Here is a 27,398-nt window from a genome sequence, read left to right as displayed (position 1 = left end):
GCCGAAACTAAGAGTAACGCCACAGCCACCATACGACATCTTTGTCACGCCATCAGTGTCTTAGGGATTCCCCAAGAGATAAAAACAGATAATGGCCCCAATTATGTTAGTTCTCGAGTTCGCGAATTTCTGAATAAGTGGGGCATCTCACATATAACCGGAATACCCTACAATTCTACAGGACAAGCAATCGTTGAACGAGCCCATCAAACCCTAAAGACGCAGTTAGACCGTCTTAGGGAGGGGGAGAAGGTACCTGTAAGCTATCAAAATGAACTGTTAGCCAAGGCCTGCGTGGTAATAAATCATATGCCACGAGGCGACTCAGATCCATCTCAGCATCACACCGCGGCACAGCGACATTTTTCTACCGCATTGCTATCTGACCGTACGCTGGGAGCACCAGTTCGGTATCGAGATCCAATCACGATGGAATGGCAAGGGCCGGTACCCATTTTACAATGGGGGTGAGGATACGCCTGTGTCCAAACAGACTCAGGACCCAGATGATTACCGGCCAAATGGATCCGACCAGATGTACAAGGAACCAATAAGGATTAACAGCCTACAAAGTGATACCCCCAAAACTGCGAGGAGGACTCTGTTCCAAAGGACAATTGAAAGCCTGGGCACCTACAGAAGCACAATTAATCAACGTGACACGTCGAGAAAAAGGAACTGTACAGGTAATGAAATTGGACAGCTCTTGTGACCCCAACGTCCGTTTACCCACTGATTTTTTATACTTGACACTCTCATCAGTTACTCCAAGTAGGACCTTGGATAAACAGAATGAATATTCAAGCTTTAGCCTGTTTGGTTTTAAAACAAGGAAACGCCACTGCTCGAGCCATCGACGCATTAACAGCGCTTCAGGAAACGACAACAAATCAATTACAAGCACTACTTCCACCCATAGATGTTCTACTGGCTCAATTTGAGGTACGATGCAAACAAAACAACACCCTTTTTCCAGAATTTTGTTGTTTAGGCTTTACAAACAACACCGAGACACTGAAAACCATCAGACAACAAGCCGAGATCATTCGACAACTCCAAGATGCTGTAAAAAGTGATAGGGATTTCAGGTATTCCTGAGGATTGGTTTGGCTGGTTGAAAAAATGGGGTTTCTCCATCATTGGAAGTCTGTGTATTTTGGCTGTTGTCTGTACGATCATTCCTTGTGCTTTGGCGCTTTTGAACAGTATGTTAGAATAGTTAAACAAACTATGCACACTTATGTATTATACTCACCTATTGCGAGCGACACTGTTTAGATGAGCTCAGGGAGGGGGAATTGTGGGAGAATTTGTGGGAGAAATTGTGGGAGGACGAAGGAAACTGCACAAGGCACATCTGTTGTTGTAAGTTTACTAACTGCACAAAGGCACAATTATTATGAGCTTGCTGAAGAATGCACAAAAAGTAGAACAAGGTCGGGCGTACGTGACTGATAACAGGAGGGCGACGTGACTGAAGACAGAGTGCAAGACAGCATGCAGGTGGAGGAAACTATTCGCGTGATTAGAGGACTTTATCCAATTAGACTATTGTTTAAGCGCGTGAACGGCACATGTTAACCGATCAACAAATGGCTTATGCGTGAGTAGATACTAGAAACATATATAACTGAGTGTTGCACAGTTAATAAACGGAGAAATCGTTTGATCCACAGTATCTGTGTTAGTCCGTTTTCTCCCCAGGGCGAGTCCCTGGTGATGTGTCGTTTTCCCTAGATTGTCGCAGCGGAGAAAGTGGGACAGACTGTCTCTTCCTATGTCTGGACAGGTTTTTTCCTCTCTGCTTTTGAGTTCAACTCTGGATTATCCCTTCTCCCTAAAAAGAAACAAATCTCACTCTTGATGCAGCTGTAAAAGGTCTCTATCAAAACTGAGCTCAGCTTCCTGTTCCGTGTAACCCACAGCAACTCCTCTGTTTATTACTTTTACGAAGAACCCGCTCTAGGCAAGGCATAACTCTTACATTTGTGCTGTGTTCCTTATATATAGAAGTCGGCAGAGGCAGACATGGGGGCAGTGATGCCACAGAAAGGAGGGAATGCACTTGCCGAATTGGCTTGCAGTGGAGGGGTTTCAGCACAAAACTGTTTTTCCTGTTTCATAAAGCTCTGAGATATGACTAACCCAAAAGGAAGTGAATTGATAATACATATGAGATGTAGTACCGTGTTTGCTTAATTTACAAACACATAAGATGCTGCACTGAAATAGTTTCTCTGGTGTATTACTCTGCCTGGTTTGGTGCTGTCATTGCAGCTTTGAGAAATGCCATATACAGATAGATTTTGGACTGTATACAAACAAAGTCAAATACTCATACATTTGGAAATGAGAGACTCCAAGATGCTTGTGCAACAGAAGCAGAGTCAGAATTTCTTCCTGTTTTGGGTTTGTGTGGCAGGGTTTTGGTAGCGGGTGAGGGGCTACAGGGATGACTCCTGAGAGAAGCTGCTAGAAGCTTCCCCAGCTCCAAGTCGGACCCGCCTCTGGCCAAGGCTGACCCAATCAGCAATGGTGGTAGTGCCTCTGCGATAACATATTTAAGAAGGGGAACCTACAGTGGGGGAGGAGATTGGAATGTGAGAGAAACACCTATGCAGATTCAAAGGTCAGTGAAGAAGGAGGGGGAGGAAGTCATGTCCCTACAGCCCATGGTGAGACAGCAGGCTGTCCCCCTGCAGCCCATGGAGGTGAGTGGTGGAGCAGATGCCCACTTGCAGCCCATGGAGGACCCCACACTGGAGCAGTTGGATGCCCCCGAAGATGGCCATGACTCCATGGGAAAGCCTGCACTGGAGCAGCCTGTGCCTGAAGATCAGCCCACGGAAAGGACCCATGCCAGAGAAGTTCGTGAAGGACTTCAGCCTGTGGGAAGGACTCACGTTGGAGAAGTTTGTGAAGGACTGTCTCCCATGAGAGGGACCCCAGGCTGGAGCAGGGAAAGAGTGAGGAGTCCTCCCCCTGAGGTGGAAGGAGCAGCAGAGACAATGGCTGATGAACTGACCACAACCCCCATTCCCAGTCCCCCTGCGCTGGGGGGAGGAGGTAGAGAAAACCAGTAATGGAGTTGAGCCAGGAAGGAAGGAGGGGTGGGGGGAAGGTGTTTTAAGATTTGGGTTTTACTTCTCATTATCCTTGTTTTGATTTGATTGGTAGTAAAGTAAATTGATTTTGTTTCTTCCCCAAGTTGAGCCTGTCTTTTGCCTGTGACCGTAAGTGGTGAGTGATCCCTCCCTGTCCTTGTCTTGGCCCACGAGCTTTTTCTTTATATTTTCTCCTCCTCATCCCACCGGGGATGGGGACGGGGGAGGGGGGGGGACGGGGGAGGAGTGAGCGAGCGGCTTAGTGGTGCTTTGATACCAGCTGGGCTTAAACCACGACACTTCCCCTTGAGGTCCTGTAGGTGCTTCCTCTGCTACTTTGGGTGTATTAGGGAACTGACTTCATCATCACTCAGTCTCCAGCTAGGCATTGGAAACACAGGAAGGTTTGAAAGAGTTTGGAAATTGTCTGTGAACCCTTTGCTGAGAGTTTTGAGAAACCAATAGTCCTAGGTAACCCCAGGCACTTTCTAAAAGTAATAGAAGTAGCTGTCAGACTGTCAAGTGTGTTGATCCATGGCTCTTCCAGTTCCTTTCAAAACTGCCTTTAGGCAGCTGTCCCCATTGGGAGGCTTCTGAAGAGGTTTGATGCTTCCTTTGTGGTTGTGAAGGGTGTTTCTGGAGTTGCTGCTGGAGCAATTCTGTCTAAAGGAAAGCTGAACCTCTTGATTGTGTTCTTGTGACTTGGGACTGGAGCATATAATTGTAGTGAATAGAAAGGTGCTCTCAAATCTTTTTTGGGAAGTCTTTGTGCTGCTCTTAAGAGTTGATTTCTTGAAGTGATAAAGCAGTCCATAGGGATGCTTGGATTTCCCAGGGGATGCCTGATATCTGGAGCTGTGAAGAGCAGCAAATCCATGGAGCTCGTGGGGATTTGGTGTGGAGCAAGTGACCAGGTTTAGTTGGTTCTAGACATTCTGTATTACTCAATGAAGTTACATGAGGGCTAATAGGAAGGCACACAGGCAGATCCCAGGCTGGCCATGGTGTCGCTGAGTCTTATAACCTATGAGATATATATGTCTAAAAATTTTTTTTAGCAATTAATCTCTGTGAGAGACTGAAAGAGTTAATGTCTCAAACATTGTGGTGGGGCAAGTTCTGCTTAACGACTAACTCCGCATAACAAGGAACTCTGCCTAGCAAGGAAGCACAGGTGAAAAGAAGCTGATCAGCACCCATCAGCAACAGGAGGGGGAGGGCATGCTGGAGGGTGCACAACTCCCTGATCTGATATGCTGTTCTGATTTGCTGATGTGACGGAAAAGGACTTAACTGCAAGGTTCAAGCAAACAACTTATTTGAACTTCACTTACAGACTTAATACGCCACTATTGCAGGTTTTACAGATACAATGGAGGAATGCACTATTGCAATTTTTTAAGGCAAGAGTAGTACACTATTACAACCACAAGCGATTCACAGACAACCACAAGCACACACGCGTTTATAAACTTAAAGCATAAACAATATTCACTTACCCCTCCAGGTAAGGGCTTTCAATCCCAGGGAAGTTACCTTGACCGGCGTCCCGATCAAGGCGGGGAAGGGTTTCCTTCACAAGCCAACTATATAGTTGGAGAAATGACTCCCCCTTTTCCAACCTGAATCTTAGAGTTTTTATCCCCTGACTTGTGGAATGGTGTGTATGACTATGAGTGGATTATGATATAGGCCTAAATGGATTATGTATGTCTGAGTGGAGTTTCCCCTTATCTTTCCTTTGTTGGTCTGTGATTGTTTGAATACACAAGGTTGTCATTTGAAACTGAAGCTGAAACCCTCCAGGTTTTGGGTTTTTTTACCTTGCTTCCTCAGGCAACTGAATAGTGGTTGGATTGAGACTCAGGGCATACTATCTGTTAAGGGATTTCGAGGCTCAGTTCAGGTTTTGGTTCTTTGAATGGCACAGCCACTGCCCTGTTTAGTTTAGGGTTTATCAGACAACCCAGGGCTAAGCTGTCTACACAGCTCCCCGTGAGCGAGTCGTCTCTGCAGAGAGACAGGGCCTCAAGGCAATCTAAGGCTGGGTTGCTTTTGTAACCCCCCCCATGAGTCGCCTGTGTGCACTAGACATGGTGAAACTCCTTTGTGAACTATGAGCCGGACAATCCACACAGCTGAACAGGGCAGCTCACCATGTATGGTGAAAGATCAGGTCTGCAGGGAAGGGGAAGCTACTCCCCAAACAACCCCCAAGCCCATGGCCCAAAGGCTACCTAATTAGCCTAATGAATTCGAGTGCCCGCCCGAGGGGCAAGAATGATAAAAGGACACAAACTGAAGCCCCATGTGTGCAAGCCCACCAGAACTGGACCCCTCAGCTGACTGGATCAACGCTGGACCCAGGACCGGTGACATCTTTCTCTTCTCTCTCTCTCTCTGTCTTGTTTCTCTCTTTCTTTTTCCTTTTCCATAATCTCTACACCTTATCCCTTTAGACATAAACCGTTGACCAAGTCTGGGACTAGGAGTGGATCTAGCCACCCCTAGGCTCCTCTCTGAGAAGGAGTCTAGAAAGCAAGGGGGTCTGCTCTGAACCTCGTGACTCAATGGGAGGGCTCCCCTTATTATCTTCCCTGAACTGATTCCCAAATGAGCAAGGCCTGTAGTATATGTTTGGTGATGTATGGTTAGCACGTTACACAGTTTACTGACATAGTTTCATGCCAATTTTTGTTGTGAGCATACCAATTCTGGTGGTGAGCATGCCAATTCTTGTTGTGAGCAAATAAAAATTGAGTTTTGTGAATTAAAGGATCCCTGGTGTCGTTTGACCTTAATCCTGACCTGGGAATCAGCAAACCTGAGTCATTGTCCTGAGAAATTGGGACGTGAGAATCTCTTACCCTGTGGGGAATTCAATGAAGAGTTGAGATATAAGGGATGGTTGCTGTTTGTTTTCCCTTTCAAAGGTTAGAAGAAGTAGTTCTTTATCACTGATGGAGAGTAACACTTTTTCCCTAGCAAGTTCTATGTTTTTTAGATCTCCGCTTAGAACAAAGAGGTAGTAAAACAGGCCTGGTCTGATAATCCCCTAGTAGTGGGAACTCATTACTAAGCCTGCCAGCAGTCAGAAGACCCTCAGTGATGATGGTGCCAAAACACTTGGATACAACAATTCCTCTAATACTATACTGGTTAGTGCTGAGATACTCTTGCTTTTAAGGTAGTCAGCTCAGTGTCGTGGTTTAACCCCAGCCAGCAACTAAGCACCACACAGCCACTCACTCACTTCCCCCCCACCCACTGGGATGGGGGAGAAAATCGGGAAAAGAAGTAAAACTCGTGGGTTGAGATAAGAACAGTTTAACAGAACAGAAAAGAAGAAACTAATAATGATAACACTGTCGTGGTCGAGACGGACAAACGACAAGTACGCATTCTTATAGTACAAGCAAAGAAGGTTTTTTTATTACTACAAGCCAGCAAATTTATACCCATTATACTTGTTACCTTGTACATATGTCTGTCCCTTATTGGTCAGAAAGCTGTCAGAAGTTGTTTTTCTCACCCCTCATTGGGTGACTTTTTCAGGTTCCTTATCACAACTGCAAACGGTCAACACATTCCTTAAACTTAGTTTCCCAGGCATGCTTCTCGTTCTTTCTTGTTCTCTCACAGGAACACTGCAATCTTGTCAAGGTCAATATCCTCCCCAGGCCCCTCGGTCCAGCTGAGGTCCTCCACATAACACTAATAAAATGACAACAGTAATAATAAAAGGATTGGAATGTACAAATGATGCACAGTGCAATTGCTCACCACCTGCCAATCGACGCCCCCGAGTGGCGATTCCCCCCAGCTCCGCTCCCCCCAGTTTAAATACTAGACGTGATATCACATGGTATGGAATACCCTGTTGGCCACTTTGGGTCAGCTGCCCTGGCTGTGTCCCCTCCCAACTTCTTGTGTCCCTCCAGCCTTCTTGTTGGCTGGGCATGAGAAGCTGAAAAATCCTTGATTTTAGACTAAACATTACTTAGCAACAACTGAAAACATCAGTGTGTTATCAACATTCTTCTCATACTGAACTCAAAACAGAGCACTATACCAGCTACTAAGAAGACAATTAACTCTATCCTAGCTGAAACCAGGGCACTCAGTTTTACTGATGTTGCTTTGCATGGTGGCAAGGGAGGTCACTTCACTGCTGTGAGAGGCAACAAGTGTTTGGTATCTGGTAATTTGGTGAAAGTGTACCTTTCAGATGTTGTGGCTCATGCAGACATTAGCAGTGTAAGAATAAGTAGACATTTGGTCTCTGGACCTGAGTAACTAGGTCTGATGATGTATGCCTGCTTTCAGAAGATATAGTGTCAATGTGACTGTCTTTGCCTTGAAATCAAGCAGTGCTCTGGCATAAGTGCACATTAAGAGGCAATTCCTATGGTCATCACTTGACGTGCGGAAACGGACTCCACAATCAGTGAGATTGTAAAGTAGGTATGTTTATTCAGCGCTGGGCAGCACGGGGGGTAGTCCCACCAAAGTCGTGCGTGCCCGACTCGGCAGTTTGCTTCCATTTTATACAGTCAAGTGTTACATATTCACAATACGCCTATACATATGCATGACCTGTCCCCGCTTCATATTAAAATTAGCTCCGAGAGGTCATTTCCATAGTCTCCTCTCAACTGCGCTTGCGCAGTGCCTCTTTATGGTGGTCGTCTGGTGGTCGCAGAGATGAAGATAGATGACTCCTCTTCATCACCGCTAGTAACCTTTTTTCTTGCGCAGGCTCAGTGATTTCTTGGTATTCACCCAAGCCGCAAGACCAGTCTTAGCTGGCTCTTGGGGCCAGCTCCTGCTTCTTATCAGGAACTGTCTCTAGCTTATTGGCTGGTTCTTAGGACCAGCTCTTCTTATCAAGGACTGTCTCTATGTCAGCTAATTTCAACAATGTAAGCGCTAAACATCATCTTTCATCCCCCTTTATTATGTCTACTGAGATTCTTTTGACTCCCCTTGTCTCACACTAAGCTTTGTTACTGTGGTGGGTTGACCCTGGCTGGATGTCAGGTGCCCACCAAAGCCGTTCTATCACTCCCCTCCTCAACTGGACAGGGGAGAGAAAATATAACAAAGGGCTTGTGGGTCGAGATAAGGACAGGAGAGATCAGTCAACCAATTACTGTCATGGGCAAAACAGACTCAGCTTGGGGAAAATTAACTCACTTTATTACAAATCAACCAGAGCAGGGTAATGAGAAATAAAACCAAATCTCAGAACACCTTCTTCCCGGGCACAGCTTCACTCCCAGATTCTCTACCTACCCCCCCCAGCAGCGCAGGGGGACGGGGAATGGGGTTTACGGTCAGTTCATCACACGTTGTCTCTGCCGCTTCATCCTCTTCAGGGGCAGGACTCATCACACTCTTCCCCTGCTCCAGCGTGGGGTCCCTCCCACGGGAGACAGTCCTCCACAAACTTCTCCAACGTGGGGCCTTCCCATGGGCTGCAGTTCTTCACAAACTGCTCCAGTGTGGGTCCCTTCCATGGCATGCAGTCCTTCAGGAGCACGCTGCTCCAGCGTGGGTCCCCCACGGGGTCACAAGTCCTGCCAGAAAACCTGCTCCATGGGGTCCTGTCTCCACAGGTCCTGCCAGGACCCTGCTCCAGCGCAGGGTCTCCACAGGGTCACAGCCTCCTTCAGGCACCCACCTGCTCTGGCGTGGGGTCCTCCACGGGCTGCAGGTGGATATCTGCTTCACCATGGACCTCCATGGGCTGCAGGGGGACAGCCTGCCTCACCATGGTCTTCCCCACGGGCTGCAGGGGAATCTCTGCTCTGGCGCCTGGAGCACCTCCTCCCCCTCCTTCTTCACTGACCTTGGTTTCTGTAGGGTTGTTTCTCTCACATGTTCTCACTCCTCTCTCCGGCTGCCGTTTCTGTGCCCACAGCAACTTTTTCCCTTCTTAAATATGTTATCACAGAGGTGCTACCGCTATCGCTGATTGGCTTGGCTTTGGCCGGCGGTGGGTCCGTCTTGGAGCCAGCTGGCATTGTCTCTGTCGGACATGGAGGAAGCTTCTAGCAGCTTCTCACAGAAGCCACCCCTGTAACCCCCCCCGCTACCAAAACCTTGCCACACAAACTCAATACAGTTACACTCCAGGAGAATTAGATCTTGCATTTGTGTGATTAGCTATTTTGAGCCCTGTTAGCAGTGATAGAGAGAGACAGAAACTCTATTATTACTCTGTTTTCATATAGATCTTAAATTACTTTTTTTTTTAAACGGCTGGTAATAAATTGAAACAGCAGCAGCTTGAATGTTGCTAAGTTTAATCTCAGTTGTTGGATTCTTGGTGGTCAAAGTATTATAGATGCTGCAAGCCCAGGTGGTAAAAAGAAACTGAGAAGTATTTGAAGCCACCATCTTGCTGAGTAGCTAATCACTTGAGGAGCAGGGTGTTATAAAAGAGAAAATCTAGTAATCTTAATAACAAACATTGCTACCAGTCAAGCTTACGCTGTGTTGGTTAGAAATAAGCAATTATGGTTTCTCTTTTCCCTATCTCAGGGAATCTTAGGCCAAAGTCAGTAAAGTGAGATTCCCCTCATTGCCTGTTTATAATCTGTTCATTGGCCTCCCTATTAATGTGAAGCCAAAAATACTTTGGTATTATATTTATGGAATTTGTACTGTGTTACTGAACTTTGTCTTATTCGAAAAGCATTAGAAGAAACTGAAGTACTTGGTGTTTGTTCCAGAACTTGTAAACTCTAAAAAAAAAAAAATTAAACACATGGCTCTAATCAGACTCCCTGTGTCCAAGTGTGGTTTTGCAATGGCAGTATTTGAAACCCACAGTCAGAATGTGTATTTATCCCTTCTAATGCTAGTACTTATCCCCATGTATCTGTCACTTGCTATGTGATGTTGAAACAGGCAGAAGTTATATGAAAAGATGAAGCTAAGCATGGACAGATAAACTCAGGAGAAATATACCTCAGAGTGTGTTCAAAATATGAGTCTTCTATGATCTGCCGAGCAAGGCAGAACTATGATGAGACACAAAAAAAAAAAAAAAAAAGCAAGAAAGGTGCAAAACCAGATGCAACTTTCCCGTTTTTAAGTATTACTTTGTTTCCACTTTACTTCCTTCAGTTCCACCAGCATTTTTGTAACTGTCAGTCATTACAGCTTGAGACTGTAAGGATAAATGGAAAGCTTAAATTATAAATATCCATTTTCTAGATGTGTTATCACTCTGAATAGCATCCTTAAAAATTAAAGTTTTTTTCAAAGATTATTTGCCTATTTCTTTATTTTTAAATCTAAGTGTTAGGTTATGTGATACAACACCCACAAAGGAGCTGAGAGACAATGGCAGGAGTGGGAGCCCAAAAAATATTCTGCCGGGCCCATCGCAGGAGCCAGCAGCTCACTAAAGGCCCATCTGCACAAGCCCAGAGGAGCTCAGGGATGCACCATGGCAGGCGGGAACCCAAACCAAGGACTCCTGAGGAATGACCACCTTGTCCAGCCTGCTTCCAAAAAATTAAAAAAATGACATGACAGGGGAGGACCAGAACTATGCATCAAGTTGCACAAGCTCTTTTAATGGTTATAAGAAATTTGAACTGTAAAGAGACAAAGGAAGAAAGAACTTATCACTTGATTTAATATTTTTTGCTCAAAGTCCAGATCCAGACCTTGTTCCATGTTTTGAGACTTGGCAATCTTCACTTTTTGAATAGGTCTACCCTCCTGTTCATATATTAGCACAAGATGTTGTAGCTGTGTGGCCAAACTTTCACGTTTTAAAGAAATTATTTAATTTAGTATACCTTTTGTTTAAATAAAACCTGAATTTCAGGTCTAATTTGAATAGTCGATGACTTTGCTGTTTTTAAAAAGGAGGAAAAAAATCCTCGATCCAGATTTGTTTATTGATATATCAGCTTGATTCTTATTGTCATTGCTGACATGATTATTCATGTCTCATTAGTAAGAGGATTTAGGTAACACTTAAGCTAAAACTGAAGAAAAAAATTTAGAGACAAGCTTTTTTATGATTACCTTCAGAAAGCTTGAGGGTAGGGACAAAAATGTTTAATTGTTCATTTGCTAGATGCTGTGCTGTGTAAGCCGCTGGAGATAACTGAATGTATGACAAACTTCCTATTCTAATTCTTTTATAAATTGAGAAAGTAAAGTAGGAAGGGAAGGAGGAGTGGGAGTGGAAATAGCTTTACAACAGTAACAGATGATTGTCTACACTTCCTCCTTCCTTTCGGTGGGCCTGTCCCCCTTAATTTCATCTTGTGGTCTGTGGTCTTACCATCTAATCTTTGGTAAGCAGAGTCTTGCGGGCAGGAAGTTAGAAAAACATTCACTCTTGCTGTGTGATGTTTAGAAATCTCATTGTGTTCCATCATGTGGAAAAAGCCTCCTAAGATCCCTTGAAGACCTGGAAGACCTTGGTTACAACTGATCCTTAATTAAAGTCTCCCTTCTTTTGGCTAGAGAGACCCAACATCTATGATTGTGAACAAACACCTGTAAGAAGGACCTTCCAGCTCCTCAAGCAACATGACCAGCCTTTATGTTATGTTACTCCTATAATTCTGGGATTTTGTTGGGACAAAAGCTATTTACATTATCCAAGCTGTGGGGATAGACCAATATGGATGCTTAACAAACAGCTAGGACCCACATTTTATGCTTATTGCCATGGATAAATGGTCACATGTGGACTTCTGAAGAAAAGAATATGAAAGAAGGAAAAAGCAAGAATATGAATGCTCATGGTCTAGCTTCAGTGAATGAATATAATTTTGTATTACAACTTATTACAATAAGTATTTACAGACTTTCTTTCCATAGTCAGGTTTTGGCTCTGCTACTTGAGAAATCTATAGCTCTTCTACTCTTCCCTCACAAAGTGAACTCCTTTCAGGTTGTTTTTCTTTTGATGGTTAATTTGATTTGTCAGTATTTTTTTTAAGGGATCAGTGCCAATAATCAGGACAATATTCTGATGAAGGCATTAAAAATTGTATTTCCTTTCCATTTTCAACAGTCACAAAAGAACATGTGTGTGATCACCTGCTAGTTAATGATAGACTCTTCTCAGCAGTTTTCTTTAGCAAAAAATAAGGGATTAAATAATACTTTATGGAAATTGTTAATATCCTTCTAGTGTGCAAGGTTACTCTATACGGTCAGTCATGCTGTGAAGAATTATCTGAATTTGAAATAACCTCTATATTGCAGTGAAATAGCTTAGTGCTGTAAACTTGATGCCCAGAGGGATGCTCATTTCTTCTTCCTTTCAGTAACTTCTGCTGCTTGCTTTGACAACCATGATGGCGATTTCTTCAGCCAATAGATGACAAGGAGGTATTTGTTTCCTCTGTGTTAATCACTTATGGAATTGCAATCTCAGGGTATGTCCATCAAAATAGGCCACACAGGTTACATTCTTGAATTCCTGACTTTACTTACTACACAGTAAATGGAAAGACATTTGAAGAAGCTGAGAATATCTTTTTGTGTAATGGTAAGAATCCTCTCCTGACAGCACATTTGAACAAAGACTAAAAAGATTATAGAAAGATCTTACATGTGACAGAATGCTATTTTTCTTAGTATTGATTTGCTTGAATTTTTAATGGGATCTTTCATATTCAAGCAGTTAAACTATTCCATTATACTTCATTTTCAGCACCTGCAAAATATTTCCATGCTATGGTTAAAATGTTTACTTTTGCTGGCATGAAACAGGATTAAAGATTTGTGCATAGCTTATCTGTACAAACACAATGGATTTCCTTTTTCAAAGCAAATTTATATGGAATTTGTGGGGGATTTTTCTGCAAATAAAAAAAATTGCTGTGCATTGTCATTTGCCTAGAAAGTCAAATCTAACCTCAGATCTTCAAAAGAAGATGACAAATAAGATACTTTCAAATATGAAATATGGATATATGCCAGTTAAATACTGTCATGCTAAGTGCCATATTCCAGAATATGCTCACAGGCTTCTGAGTATATAATAATAACTTCTGAGCAATGAGGAAACATCCTAAATAGTAAATAATCTCATAAACCTTGGAACAAGTTTGATATTATGTGTAGTCTAAAAGAACATTTCTCTCTTAATCTAAGCCATAACAATGATATTCACCCAGAAAAAGTAATTTATGTACCTTAGATGTATCAAATTGTCACTCTTGAACATGGCATGGGAGGTATGATTTCTTTCTTTTTTTATTGCCTGGTAGGATTATGGTAATTAGGATGTACTTCAGTCTAGACTCAGCAAGAAGCTTCTCAATCATCTTAAGCATTACCACTAGCAGGCATAGTAACAAAACCAAACAAGACACACTTCTCTCTCTCAATTTTTAGGGAGAGTTTTCTGAATTATGGGCAGTCTGTAGTTTGCTGCTAGGGGAAATTTTCTTTCTCCCAGATGTAGTCCAAAAAACAAAGCAAGGAAGGTATGAAGTGTCAAGTAAGCATAACATTGCAGGAGAAGAAACCAGTTCATTTTAAGATTAATCCACGTAGGAAAACCACAATTTGTCTGTGAAGAGGAGAAAAATCACAAGTGAATTGTTTAGTATTTTGCAATGATTTTGGAATATATGTAGCCTGAAGTCCTGTGGTCAAACCAGTATCAGCTGAAGGTGGTTTATAACAAAGAAAAATGAATAAAAAAATAATCTTTTTTTGACCTTGTAATTACTTGTAAATTTTTGTAATAGAGTTCTCTGTATTTTACAGGCCACAAAGAAGGAATGTACTTTCTGTCCTGAGGAATAACCTTTACTGCAAAGTTCCTTCTATTTAACATTACTTTTCCAAAAAGTTTTAAATTTTAGAAACTTTTAAAGACTTTTTCTGTGAATCCTTTGAAAGGAAACAGGCCTCTAAGTAATATTTTCTTAGTGTGAGCTTTCCATTAATGAAGTTCTAGAACAAGGTGTAAAAATGTAAATGTAGTTTAATGTGTTTAAGATGATCATCTTAGATGCTTTAGAGTTTCAGAAGTTTTGCACAGAATAAGAGAAAGTGGGGTCTTTCTCATCTTCCTCTAACCTCCCTCCCCAAATCTGCTGTTGCTTTTCTATTTTAGAAATTTAATCATGCCTAACCATAGTGACTGTGGCAACAGCAAAACTGTTCAGAATTCTGGATTGTTAACAAAATTCAACATTTTAAAACAGGTTCTTAATGCAATGTGTAGTCGTTTTCAATATAGAATCTTTTAGGTTGAATCATTAGGTTTTTTAAAAGACCCTTAAGATCATCAAGTCCAACTGTAAACCTAACACTGCCAAGTCCACCACTAAACCATGTCTCTAAGTGCTACATCTACACGTCTTTTAAATACCTCCAGGGATGGTGACTCAACCACTTCCCTGGGCAGCCTGTTCCAATGCTTGACAACCCTTTCAGTGAAGAAATTTTTCCTAATATCCAATCTAAACCTCCCTTGGCACAACTCTTGTCCTATCACTTGTTACTTCTGAGAAGAGACCAACACCCACCTCACTACAACTTCTTTTCAGGTAGTTGTAGAGAGTGATAAGGTCTCCCCTCAGCCTCCTTTTCTCCAGGCTAAACAGCCCCAGCTCCCTCAGCCGCTCCTCATAAGACTTATGCTCCAGGCCCTTCACCAGCTTGGTTGCCCTTCTCTGGACACGTTCCAGCACCTCAATGTCTTTCCTGTAGTGAGGGCCCCAAACCTGAACACAGTACTCAAGGTGCGGCCTCACCAGTGCTGAGTACAGGGGGACAATCACTTCCATAGTCCTGCTGGCCACGAGTTCTGATGCAAGCCAGGATGCTATTGGCCTTGGCCACCTGAGTACGCTGCTGGCTCATATTCAGCCGGCTGTCAAACAACACACACAGGTCCTTTTCTGCTGGGCAGCTTTCCAGCCACTCTTCCCCAAGCCTGTAGTGCTGCATGGGGTTGTTGTGACCCAAGTGCAGGACCCAGCACTTGGCCTTGTTGAATCTCATACAATTGGCCTCGGCCCATCGATCCAGCCTGTCCAGATCCCTCTGTAGAGCCTTCCTACCCTCAAGCAGATCAACCCTCCCTCCCAACTTGGTGTCATCTGCAAACTTACTGAGGGTGCACTCAATCCCCTTGTCCAGATAATTGATAAAGATATTAAACAGAACTGGCCCCAATACTGAGCCCTGGGGAACACCACTTGTGACCGGCCGCCAACTGGATTTAACTCCATTCACCACAACTCTTTGGGCCTGGCCATCCAGCCAGTTTTTTACCCAGTGAAGAGTACACCCATCCAAGCCATGAGCAGCCAGTTTCTCCAGGAGAATGCTGTGGGAAACAGTGACAAAGGCTTTATTAAAGTCTAGGTAACCATCCACAGCCTTTCCCTCATCCACTAGGTGGGTCACCTGGTCATAAAAGGAGATCAGGTTAGTCAAGCAGAACCTGCCTTTCATGAACCCATGCTGACTGGGCCTGATCACCTGCTTGTCCTGTACGTGCCGTGTGATGGCGCTCAAGATGAGTTGCTCCATAACCTTCCCCAGCACTGAGGTCAGGCTGACAGGCCTGTAGTTCCCTGGATCCTCCTTCCGGCCCTTCTTGTAGATGGGCGTCACATTTGCTAACCTCCAGTCAACTGGGACCTCCCCGGCTAGCCAGGACTGCTGATAAATGATGGAAAGTGACTTGGTAAGCACTTCTGCCAGCTCCCTCAGTACCCTTGGGTGGATAGCAGAGTTTGTTCCTGCAGTTGCTTTTTCAGCCTTTGTACTCTGTGCAATTGATTGCTTAGAGGCCCCTGAGGCTGTTCAAGATGATATGGTCTGACCTGGTAAGATGAAAAGTCAAAATAACAGGTAAAAAACAAAAGAGCAAAGAAAAATTGTATGCACACATAATGTGTGTCAGAAGTTGAATTAGCAGCTAACTATTCTGTGTTGATTCAAAAAACATCACAGCTCTTATTTGTTTTTGATCTTATTGTATATAACTAGCAAGTGTGCTCCTGACTGTTGTTGTGTTGCACTCTTAATGCCAGCTGTGTTAATTTCTTTGCCCAATCGATGCTTTGAAAGACAGTAAGAAAATGGTATGTATAAAGTGTGGAGAGACAGTCCTTAGATTCTTAGCTTCTAGTAAGGTTAACTGTGTAGTTGTGAATACACAGATATTAAATGCCAGATAATGACTATTCAGAACAGAGCTACAAAGAGCTGCCCCTATAAAATATTGGAGATGCTAATATGACTAATTTTTTGTTTCCTTTCTCACAGTCTTTACATTTAAAAATTAGTTGTTTTGAACTTCCGGCATTCCTCTTACCCATGTGTCCCAACTTTCCTAATTTGGTGCATTTAATCCTTTTTCCAATGCTGATTTTGCTATCCTATATTCCAAGAATTCTTTTCTGTAAATGTAGTTCTGCTGATTTTTTGTGTTAATTGATGTGTGACCTTATTATGAAATCTCTTGCTGTCATCTCGGTACATCGATTTAGTACACAAATACTTTAGGCACTTCTTAGAAGACAAATAAAACATGATGTCTGACTCCAGTGTGGTACCAGGTTCTAATTTGTTGGTGCTCGTATGAGCATTTTGAGCTGCATGGTAAATTTTTCTTTGTTCTTGGATTTTCTTTTCTTCAGTGAATCCAGCCCTTTCTTGTCCCTATTTTTACTCTGGAGATGATGTATATGTGACAAGCTTATTTTAGTTTTCTGATGATCAGAAATGTTGGCCATAAGAAGAGGTAGACATGGTGATTAGAACAGATAGCAGTGCCACTCAGTGAACTAAACATCTCACTGAAACTAAAAATAGTAGTATTTCTTTAAATCATTTCACACCTACGAAGTGTGCCAGTCTTTTAACAGTTCTTCTCACAGAAACTCCTTCCCCCCTTAGAAAAGATAAATCGTGTGACAAACTGGACAAGAGTGTGCACAGGCTTGCTGATAAGAAAGGTGAAGGCATTTGAAGATTGTACATTTATTTAAATATAAAGGCTGTCTTGTGGCTCTGCCTCTTCCCATAACTGTGGTTATGCTTTTATAAGCTTCATTTTGTTAGAAATGTTAATACTTCTGGTCTTGAAAAATATCCTCAGTGTATTGATTGTATAGTACTTTGCTCAACTTGTAACGTGAAGTGGTGTGTGAGAAGATCTTTAAAGGAGTTAGTGGGCTAATTGACTATCTGACTCTCAGCTCTGTGTGCCAATTCAAATTATGGCAAGAAAATGAGTATTTGGAGTATTTTTAAATTCAGCAGCTCTAAGTTTGCCCTCAAGAATCTAAGTGCACAAATAGAAAGGTGTAAGTAGGCATTTTTTTCTATAAGGTTTCCAGTTTCCCTTTCTTCCTCTTTCATAATTTGGGGATTTAAGTCATCTGGGTCTAGTGCTTTGTTGGCTTTCAGTAGTTCTAATTGCCACCTTATCTGTTTTATGATGAAGGTAACCAGGCTGTCCTTACTAAGTCTACCCGCATGCAATTTGTGCAACCTTCATGGAGAGCTCCCCATATTCACCGATGTACAGCACGTGTGGTTGGTTGCACCAGCACACTCACATGCTCTGTAGCCAGCACTTCATAAGAAGCGTTTTCAAACTCAGTGGCACAGGCCTAATGCAGAGGCCTCTTGTTGATTAATATGGTACTGAAGTGCCTGTCCTGTGTTAATGCACTTACTGCTTGGTGGCACAGCATGGCCCCATACAGAGCAAGTATACAATTTCAGGAAGGCCACATGACCACTGCCCAGAGGGCCCAGCTGGGATAGGAGACTACTTTAATGGAAAAAAGTCTAAAATGAACTGCTGAAGAACAGTCTCTCCAAGGTAGAGAATAGTAACCTCTTATTGCCCTTCCCCTAGACTTGAGATGGCATCAGGAGGGCTGGAGGAAGAAAGTCACTGCTCACCCTGTGACTCTGAAAAACACCATCCTTGTGGGGTGAGAAAAATCCCTTGTCACCCTGTACTGGGTTTGCATGCCAAGGTTTTGGTAGCTGGGCATCTACAGGGGTGGCTTCTGTGAGAAGCTGCTAGAAGCTTTCCTTATGTCCAACAGACCCAATGCCAGCCGGCTCCAAGATGGACCCGCCGCTGGCCAAGACTGAGCCAACCAGCGACGGTGGTAGTGCCTCTGTGATAACATAATTAAGAAGGGGAAAAAAGTTCCTGCGCAACAGAAACTGCAGCCGGAGAGAGGAGTGTCCTGGTTTCAGCTGGGACAGAGTCGATTGTCTTCCTAGTAGCTGGTACAGTGCTATGTTTTGAGTTCAGTATGAGAAGAATATTGATACCACTGATGTTTTCAGTTGTTGCTAAGTAGTGTTTAGACTAATGTCAAGGATTTTTCAGCTTCTTACGCCCAGCCAGCGAGAAAGCTGGAGGGACACAAGAAGTTGGCACAGGACACAGCCAGGGCACCTGACCCAAAGTGGCCAACAGGGTATTCCATACCATGTGATGTCACATCTAGTATAGAAACTGGGGGGAGTGGGGGTGGGGGAATCGCTGCTCGGGGACTAGCTGGGTGTCAGTCGGTGGGTGGTGAGCAATTGCACTGTGCATCATTTGTACATTCCAATCCTTTTATTATTACTGTTGTCATTTTATTAGTGTTATCATTATCATTATTAGTTTCTTCTTTTCTGTTCTATTAAACCATTCTTATCTCAACCCATGAGTTTTACTTCTTTTCCCGATTTTCTCCCCCATCCCAGTGGGTGGGGGGGAAGTGAGTGAGCGGCTGTGTGGTGCTTAGTTGCTGGCTGGGGTTAAACCACGACACTGAGCTGACTACCTTAAAAGCAAGAGTATCTCAGCACTAACCAGTATAGTATTAGAGGAATTGTTGTGCCAACGTGGGGCACGAAGGGTTGAGATAACGACAAACCTGACCAGAGCTTGTTAAAACAAATTTGTTACAAGCATTCATTATACTGGTCTAATAGTCGCTGGTCACTATGTTGATTTATGTGTTCTTAGAGTTGTTGCTCTCGGTTTTAAAGTTCTGTTATGTATCACCTCGCTTGCTGTATGTAGTCCCTCTTCTGCTGCTTATCGTCCATGGGAGGTGGATTAAGGTTTTCGCTTTGATGTATTGCGTAATACTGGTTTATGGTATGATAAAGTTATTGGTGTGGGATTAATCCAGTATTTGCAGTCAGCATTGTCACCTCTATACTTCAGGAGCCATCTGTGGGAAACTATTAATAATTGCACCATTTACCTTTCCTCCTTGGAAAACCAGTCTATGGGTGGGGTCCCTTTCTTCCCTTTTCCCTTCTCCTTCAGTCCAGTTACAATGGCATTTGGGAACTTTGAAAAATTTGAATACCCTTGGAATGTTGAGACCAGCACAGTCCTAGTCCTACTGCTAGGAATTAGCATACTCCTGAATGTGGTTCAGCTCTTGTTTAAGGTTAAACAACTATTTAAGAAGATCACCCAGAGATCTGCCCCGAGGCTGGATAATTATGAGTGGCAGGGTGTGTGGGGTAGTATGGGCAAGTACCTAGAACAGTGGGCACCTCCAATGTTTTGGAAATTCACCTCTGAACAAGTGCAGAATCCGGAAGAACTAGTAAAATATTTGGAAAAGGTATGCTGTCGCCCTGGGAACTCCAGAGAGATACAAATTACTGCAATGTGCTGGGGCCTGACCCATGCCTATAGAGCCCTGTTCAACACCACTCAGTACCCTCAAGGGGAAGAGAAGGTCTGTGGACACATATTTAGCTAACATCGGTCGCAAGAGCATTCCAGAGGCCTTTAGAAGACCTTGAACAGAATAAACAAGAAGACTAAAAAAGAAAGATGCCAATTAGAAGAACACAGGTGCACATTCCACGATAAAGGGAACTTGGCACAAACAACCTCAATTCGGCAGTTTATCTTGACCAATTAGACTGAGACAAGTTTCGCGTGTTTTAATTGGTATAACCAATTATGTCCTATGTTTATGCGCGTGTACAGTGTTGATATAACCAATCACATTTTATGCTTGTGCGCGTGTACAGTGACTTTGCAGAATATGTGACTATAAGTATGTGTGTGTTTTAGCAATAAAGTGTCGTCTGTTGTCTGCTCTCAAGATTACAGGCGTCCGTCTACTTCAATCTCCTCAAAGGTCTCTGGATCTAACAACAAGATGATAGGCACTGCAGCTACCCAAACCTCGGCAACGGGCACTGCGGTTCCTCCAGCGCCAGTGATAAGCACTGCGGCTACCCAAACCTCGGCAAGTGGTACTGCAACTGAACCAGTGGACCAACCCGCACCAGTATCAGTTGCCCCCATACACAAGAAGAAATAGACAAAAAAATCAGTTTGCTTAGCGAAGGAGGAAGATGAGCCAGGGTCATCACGGGAACAGGAGGAAGAGGCAGAACCAGAGGTAATAACCCAGTCCCTATCCTTGAGTGACCTGCAGGATATGCGAAAAGATTTCGGCCGCCGTATAGGTGAGCATATTATCACCTGGCTCCTCCGATGCTGGGACAATGGGGCTAGTAGCTTGGAATTAGAAGGTAGGGAAGCCAAGCAGCTGGGATCGCTTGCCAGGGAAGGTGGCATTGACAAGGCAATTGGAAAAGGGGCACAAGCCATCAGCCTCTGGAGGCGACTCCTGTCAAGCGTGAAGGAAAGGTACCCCTTTAAGGAAGATGTTATATGTCAATCAAGCAAGTGGACCAACATGGAGAGAGGTATCCAATATCTGAGGGAATTAGCCATGCTAGAGACGATTCATTATGACCCGGACAACCCACAATTACCCAAAGATCCAGACGAAGTCCCATGCACACGACCCATGTGGTGGAAGTTTGTACGGAGCGCACCATCATCCTATGCCAACACACTGGTGATAATGACCTGGAAAGACGAAGAGGCACCGACAGTGGATGAAGTGGCTCGCCAACTCCGTCAATACGAAGAAAATCTCTCCTCCTCCCTACAAGCCTGCATTTCGGCTGTGGAGAAGCTGTCCCAGGATGTCCAACAAATCAAAGAGGATATGTCCTACTCCCCACTTGTAAGGACCAATGTCTCAGCTATTAGGAGTGAGCATTCTTCTGCTCGAGAGACAGAATATAGAAGGTACACACCACGAGGTGCCCTGTGGTTTTACCTATGTGGTCATGGAGAGGACATGAGGAAATGGGATGGAAAACCTACCTCGGTCCTAAATGCATGGGTACGTGAGTTGCGAGGAAAAACCACCACAAAAGGGGATTCTACCAGGAAAAATGCTGCTCCAGTTTCCAAACAGAGTAGAAGAGCTGATCTTATTTCTGATCCTCTTGAAGGGACTTCTGAGCCAATTTTACAAGAAGTGGGTAATGGATACTCTGACCAGAATTAGAGGGGCCCTGCCTCCAGCCAGGTGGAGGAAAGGGATAACCAGGTCTATTGGACTGTGTGGATTCGATGGCCTGGCACGTTAGACCCACAGGAGTATAAGGCTCTAGTAGACACCGGCGCACAGTGTACTCTAATGCCATCAAGTTATAAAGGGGCAGAACCCATCTGCATTTCTGGTGTGACAGGGGGATCCCAAGAGTTAACTGTATTGGAAGCTGTCCTGGTTTCAGCCCAGCCAGTAACAAAGGACCACCCAGCCGCTCGCTCACTCCTCCCGCCCCCCTCCGGTGGGATAGGGAGGAGACAAAAGGAAAAAAAAAACAAACCGGAACCTCGAGGGTTGAGATAAGGGCAGTTTACTGGGACAACACAAAAAAAAAAGAGAAGTTACAACAACAACAACGGTACTAATGAAAGAATATACAAAAAGAGTGATGCACAGTGCAACTGCTCACCACCCAGAACCCGACGCTCCGCCACTTCCCCCACGAGAGTTGAGAGCACTCCCCCCAGCCCGCTCCCCATTTATATACTGGGCATGATGTCACATGGTATGGAATAGCTCCTTGGCTAGTTCAGGTCAGCTGCCCTGGCTGTGCCCCCCCACCTCCCAGGTTCCTATAAAAATTAACTCTATCCCAGCTGAACCCAGGACATTATCCACCCCTTATTCCATACCATCTACATCATGCCCAGATCTTACATTTTCCAATCAACCACTACCACTTTCCTTGTCTTATATATAAGTATATGGACCCCCCCCACACACACACACATACAAATAGTATTCCCTTAGTCAATGGGCTATCCCTCTAATATGTCCATCAATTTTATTTAGTCCATGACTTTGAGGCTCCATCTGTTGTAACAGTTCTTCAGGATAAGAGAGATGGTGTGAGGTGTTGGGTTGTTGTATGCTGTCTCTGGAACTTCTGGCTGGTACATTTGGTGCAACCCACACCCTTGGTCTGCAGGTCGAAGATGTTGATCTTGAGGAAATTGCTGGGCGCCAGTTCAAGTTCTATCACTGTTGTTCTTGGCTCAGTTTCAAATGTCCATCCTTCAGTCATTTGGGTAATTCTTACTGTAATACCCTTGATATGGCATATAGCCACTATAGATACAATGACATACATTGGCAGGTTATTTAGCAGTTAAATATCATACAGCCTAATTCACTGGCTATTCTCTCCCAAAATCAAATCTCCCTGAGGTACACATCGAACTTCCCCATCCTTCTGCATCACCCACCAGGTGTACCCAGGTCCTTGAGCAAAAACAACCCCTTGGATGGGTTTGTCTCTGCTTGAGGGAGGACTAACCCAGACTGTCTTTCCTAACATACTCCTCATGCGTACTACAGGGACTTTATCTCCTTCTACAGTATGTGGAAGTCTTGGTTGGGCAGGGCCAGCCCGATTGGCAGATCCTCTAGTATTAACTAACCAGGTGGCTTTTGTTAAATGTGTATCCCAATGTTTGAAAGTTCCACCCCCTATTGCTCTCAATGTAGTTTTCAGCAGTCCATTGTATCGTTCGATTTTTCCGGAGGCCGGTGCGTGATAAGGGATGTGATATACCCACTCAATGGCATGTTCTTTGGCCCAGGTGTCTATGAGGTTGTTTCAGAAGTGAGTCCCATTGTCCGACTCGATTCTTTATGGGGTGCCGTGTTGCCATAAAACTTTCTCTTCAAGGCCCAGGATAGTGTTCTGGGCAGTGGTGTGGGACACAGAATATGTTTCCAGCCATCCAGTGGTTGCTTCCACCATTGTAAGCACATGGCACTTGCCTTGGCGGGTTCGTGGGAGTGTGATATAGTCAATCTGCCAGGCCTCCCCATATTTATATTTCAGCCATCGCCCTCCATACGACAGGGGTTTCAGCCGCTTGGCTTGCTTAATTGCAGCACATGTTTCACATTCATGGATAACCTGTGCAATAGTGTCCATGGTCAAGTCCACCCCTCGATCATGAGCCCATCTGTATGTTGCATCTCTTCCCTGATGGCCCGAGGTATCATGGGCCCACTGAGCCATAAATAGCTCACCCCTACGATGCCAGTCCAGGTCCACCTGAGACACTCCAATCTTGGCAGCCTGGTCCACCTGCTGGTTATTTTGATGTTCTTCAGTGGCCCGACTCTTGGGTATGTGAGCATCAACATGACGTACTTTTACAACCAGATTCTCTAGCCAGGAAGCAATATCTTGCCACAGTGCGGCAGCCCAGATGGGTTTACCTCTGCGATGCCAGTTGCTCTGCTTCCATTGCTGTAACCACCCCCACAGGGCATCTGCCACCATCCATGAGTCAGTATAGAGATAGAGCACTGGCCACTTCCCTCTTTCAGCAATGTCTAACGCTAGCTGGATGGCTTTCACCTCTGCAAACTGACTCGATTCACCTTCTCCTTCAGCAGTTTCTGCGACTTGTCATATAGGACTCCATACAGCAGCCTTCCACCTCCAATGTTTTCCCAGAATGCGACAGGACCTGTCAGTGAGCAGGGCATATTGCCTCTCATTTTCTGGTAGTTTATTATACAGCAGGGCCTCTTCAGCACGTGTCACCTCCTCCTCTGGCGACATTCCAAAATCTTTGCCTTCTGGCCAGTCCATGATCACTTCCACAATTCCTGGGCGACTGGGGTTTCCTATGCGAGCCCGTTGTGTGATCAGTGTGACCCACTTACTCCATGTGGCATCAGTTGCATGATGTGTAGAGGAGACCCTCCCTTTGAACATCCAGCCCAGCAGTGGCAATAGGGGTGCCAAGAGGAGCTGTGTTTCAGTACCAACCACTTCTGAGGCAGCTCGAACTCCTTCATATGCTGCCAATATCTCTTTTTCACTTGGAGTATAGCAGGCCTTGGATCCTCTGTATCCCCGACTCTAAAACCCCAGGGGTCAGCCTCGGGTCTCCCCAGGTGCTTTCTGCCAGAGGCTCCAGGTAGGGCCATTCACCCCAGCTGCAGTGTAGAGCACATTTTTAACATCTTGTCCTGCCCGGACTGGTCCAAGGGCTACTGCATGAACAATCTCCCATTTAATTTGTTCAAAGGCTTGCTGTTGCTCAGGCCCCCATTTAAAATTGTTCTTCTTCCGGGTCACTTGGTAGAGAGGGCTTACAATCAGACTGTAATTTGGAATATGCATTCTCCAAAAGCCCATGACACCTAAGAAGGCCTGTGTTTCCTTTTTATTAGTCGTTGGGGACATAGCTGCTATTTTGTTGATCACATCCATAGGGATCTGACGACGCCCGTCTTGCCATTTTATTCCTAAAAACTGGATCTCCTGTGCAGGTCCCTTGGCCTTACTTTCTTTTATGGCAAAACCAGCCTTCAAAAGGATTTGGATTATTTTCTTCCCTTTCTCAAAAACTTCTTCTGCCGTTGTGTCAGGCTCGGTGGGGTTTGCTTTCTTCCGCCTCTTCATCAGCAAAGGGTTTGAGGAATCTTCTGTTTTCTTGATCTTGATTTGTTCGTAGTCCACTCGCATGGTTGCCAGCACGCTCGTCATCTCCTCCTTCACATCCTCCCACAGATCCTTCTCCTCTTTCAGCACACGACTGGTGTGCAGTGGGGTCTGGGGCTCCTGCATGGATTGCATGATCCAAGGGTGGTTCATGAACTCCATTATTGTCATGCACTGGGTCCGGTCTGTCTTCAGCAGGTTGCGTATCAGCTGCTTTACTTCCTCCGACACTTCGGACCATTCGGGATTGGGAAACTCGTACTGGCCCATTCGAATTCACTTCTTCATGCCGGGCGAGATGGCCAGGCCGTGGCTGGAGTAGAAGGGGGGGTACCCGCAGAGCAGAATGTACATGATGACGCCGAGGGACCACATGTCACAGGACTTGTACTTCTCCGGACCCAGCACCTCCGGGGCCACGTAGTACGGCGTGTAGCACAGAGTGGCCAAGGAGTTGTGTGTGGTGGTTTCTTTAGGAAAGCCAAAGTCCGTGAGTTTTAGCACAGCATTGGGCCTTTTGGAGGTGTACAAGAGGTTTTCCGGCTTCACGTCCCGGTGTGCAATGTTGATTGAGTGCAGGTACTGGATGGCTTCCCCAATGCTCTTCATTATCTCTGAAGCCTCCCGTTCTGTGAAGGCCTGGTCTCCCCTCTCTTGAATTCAGCTGAAGAGCTCCCCGCCGTCCAAGCACTCCATGACGATGAGCAGACACTTCCTCCCCTGGTAGAGGTTCTCGTAGACGTCCATGCTGCGGACAATGTGCATGCATTGCGACGCCCTCCAGTGCAGCTCCACTTCCCTGCAGGCCTTCGGGCAGTCCTACAATATCTTGAGAGCGAACTTCTCCCCGCTCTTGTTACTGAAGATCTCCAAAACTTTCCCGTTGATGCCCAGCCCCAGCACTTGCATGGTGACCTCGTAGTCGTCCGTGATGGCATTCTTCCGGATCTGCAGGCTGCCCTTCACCGGGAACGGCGGTGGCAGCGGCCTGTGGTGGGGAGCGGCGGGCGGCGGGGGCGGCGGGGGTTGAGGCGGCGGCAGGCTGGGGAAGCCCCGGAGAGCATGGCGGGCGGGCGGGCCGCACCGGGTGGGCTCCAGGATTCTCGGCCGGCGGTGCCCCGTGGGAGCTGGATGGGGCGGCGGGGAGAAGGGGAAGGGGGGGGGTATGGAGGCGGGGGGGGGGGGTGCGCCCCAGCCCCAAGAAGAGCGATCACTCCAGTGCGGTGGTGACTCCTCATGGACTGGAAATCCATTGGGGTTTCCCCGCGCAGGTTCGAATCCTACCGACTACGCCAATTTAAAATGTTACGGATGCACAACTAACCAAATCCAACAGGTGTTAAAACTCAGATTTATTCTTCAGTAAAAAGTTAGTTAGAAGTCCGGTAACATTTTATAAAACCACAGGCTCAATGATGTAAAGAGAATTAATACTACACGGCCGACTTAAGAATCCCCAAGATTTAAAGTGATGGCTCCAAAACATGCGTATCACTCACCTAAAAGCTGAGGGCTCTCTCCCTTGAGGAGTTACCTCGGGCGGTGCCCCGACCCGAGGGGGAGTCCCTGACTGCAGACCCGCTGCTCCGAGGAGGACTGCCAACGTGTCCTCCGGCGGGACCCCATTTATACCCCTGTCGAATCTGACCTGTGGTCATTTAATTCTATTGGCTAGGAGGGTCACCTCGGTGTACCTGGCGCATCTCGATTGGCCAGTTCAACTTTCAACCTGCGGCCTCCAGGGTTTCCTTCCCCTTCTCCCTTCCTGGAGAAGTTTTGTTTCCTGCTGGCAGGATGGGGGGAATGTACTGCCACACCTAGTTAAAAAGCAAAAAGGGCTTTTGGCCCTGATTGTTTTACTGTACTTCTGTAGTACATTTGGTATTAAAGGGGCATCTTTTATTTATCAGCTGTGTCTAATGGTCCTTGTTTATGTTCTGTGTCCTTTCTGAGTCATCTCCCACTGGCCAAAGCCATTAGGGGGGCTGTAGAGGTCCTTTATTCTGGATGGATTCTGAAGGATCATAGATGGTCTTATAAAAAGGAGCCTTTCTCTCAGTGTTTGTGACTGGACTGTACCTAACCTGAGCTGGTCCTCATAAGCCAGGGTGGTCCACCTAGAAACAACCATTAGCTGTGTATTCTTCCCATTTTGAAATGGCTTAACCACAAGGAAATGCATTTTGGTGCTACTCTGACCAGTGTGAACTAGTCTCAATGAGAAGGTGGGGCTGTAAATAATACAAAATCTCCCAATTTGTTTGTCTGTTTTACAAACAAAATTTCTAGAATGATATTATATCTGTCTTAACAGCAGCTACTGTGTGTGAGGCCTTTGCCATTAGCTTGCACTGAATAATTTGGAAAATGGTATATACTGAAGTGCAAATGTCTGTCTGATTTCTTGCCTTAATTCTCTTAAGGGAAAGCTGAATA

General features: G+C 45.0%; 1 pseudogene; it reads right to left on the bottom strand.

Moving 5' to 3' along the window:
• Positions 1–341: 341 nt before the first annotated feature.
• Positions 342–27,144, bottom strand: LOC121232854 (annotated as a pseudogene).
• Positions 27,145–27,398: the final 254 nt, after the last annotated feature.

Source organism: Aquila chrysaetos (genome assembly GCF_900496995.4).
Source record: "Aquila chrysaetos chrysaetos chromosome W unlocalized genomic scaffold, bAquChr1.4 W_unloc_1, whole genome shotgun sequence".
NCBI classification, from domain to species: domain Eukaryota; kingdom Metazoa; phylum Chordata; class Aves; order Accipitriformes; family Accipitridae; genus Aquila; species Aquila chrysaetos.
This window is presented reverse-complemented; position numbering and strand designations above follow the sequence as displayed.